Source organism: Bos grunniens, chromosome X, assembly GCF_055505025.1.
Source record: "Bos grunniens cultivar Pamir isolate PY7600 chromosome X, Bosgru_T2T1.0, whole genome shotgun sequence".
In the NCBI taxonomy this organism is placed as follows: Eukaryota; Metazoa; Chordata; class Mammalia; order Artiodactyla; family Bovidae; genus Bos; species Bos grunniens.
Window position 1 is genome coordinate 84370161 of NC_141194.1, and position 1693 is coordinate 84371853.

A 1693-nucleotide genomic window follows, 5' to 3' on the forward strand; every position below is an offset into this window, starting at 1 on the left:
AAGATTGACGGCAAAAGGAGAAGGGGGCAGCAGAGGATGAGATGGTTAGATAGCATTATCAACTCAATGGACATAAGTTTGAGCAAATTCCAGGAGATAGTGAAGGACAGGGAAGCTTGGCATGCTACAGTCCATGAGGTTGCAAAGAGTTGGACACAACTTAGTGACTGAACAACAAAGCAAATCAGATGATGGTGCTCATAGTAGGAGGTGAGGGTAAAGTTCTACATGAATCTTAAAGAAAGAAAGATGGAAATATTAGGTGAACCACACTATTGACAGCCAACTCTGTGTTCTAGCACTTAGAGTACATCATGAAAAACGCTGGACTGGAAGAAACACAAGCTGGAATCAAGATTGCTGGGAGAAATATCAATAACCTCAGATACACAGATGACACCACCCTTATGGCAGAAAGTGAAGAGGAACTAAAAAGCCTCTTGATGAAAGTGAAAGTGGAGAGTCATTTAGAAATGACTAGCAAGAAGAAAATATAACAAAGACAAAAATTCCGTAACAAACATGAATACATACAACTGATAAATGGGGTCATATTAAGTGCAGCTTAAGGGTCCTCAAAGGTCAACTTCTAGATACTGAATCAAGTATTTGATTAATACAAACTTTAGGTTGGTCTGATTTTCTGTATAAAGAAGTAAGCATATGCCATAATTTGCTGTGTGCTGTGCTTAGTCACTCAGCTGTGTCCAAATCTTTGTGATCCCTTGGATTATAGCCTTTCAGGCTCCTCTATCTATGAAATTTTCCAGGCAAGAATACTGGAGTGGGTTGCCATTTCCTTCTCCAGGGCATCTTCCCAACCCAGGGATCAAACCTGCATCTCTTGTGTCTCCTACATCAGCAGGCTGATTCTTCACTGTGCCACCTGGGAAGCCCCATGCCATAATATACTTCTTCTTAATCTCTATATGACCTGCTAGTTTTTGAAAGATCATCAAATAACCAGATTTTCCAGGTTCAGATAGGATGAGAAGGATTTAAAATGCTAAAATCTATATTCTCAGAACACTGATCAATATTATTCATTCCATAATGCTTCCATTTTTACATTCACTTCTTCTACTTTTGACAACATGGATGGACCTTGAAGGCATTATGCTAAGTGAAATAAATCAGACAGAAGAAGACATATACTGTATGATCTCATTTATCTGTGGTATCTTTAAAGAAAAAAAAAGCCAAACTTTGGGACTTCCCTGGTGGTCCAGTGGCTAAGACTCTTGGCTTCCAATGCAGGAGGCCCAGGTTCGATCCCTGGTCAGGGAACTAGATCCCACATGCTACAACAAAGATTGTACATGAGGCAATGAAGATCTCCAGTGCCACAACTGAGACATAGTGCAGAAAATAAATTTTTTTTAAAGCCAAACTTTGAAACAGTAAAATGGTGACTGCCAAGAGCTGCAGGATGAGGGAAATGGGGAGATGATGGTCACAGGGTACAAGCTTCTAGCTATAAAATAAATAAGTTGTGAGACTCTAAGGCACAGCATGGTGACTACAGTTAGGATATAATTAAATATATAATATAACCCTCTTATATACTTAAAAGTTGCTAAGAGTGTAGATTTAAAAAATGTTCTCAACATAGATCCCCAAAATGTAATTATGTGAGGTGATGTGAGGTGATGAACATGTTAACTAACATTATTGTGGCAATCATTTCACAATA

General features: G+C 38.7%; 1 non-coding gene across 1 annotated transcript; it reads left to right on the forward strand.

The window, feature by feature from the left end:
* The first annotated feature begins 1214 nt into the window (after positions 1–1214).
* Positions 1215–1287, forward strand: TRNAW-CCA (transfer RNA tryptophan (anticodon CCA)). The gene has a single exon. It is a non-coding gene; the product is annotated as a tRNA-Trp (tRNA).
* The last annotated feature ends 406 nt before the right edge of the window (positions 1288–1693 follow it).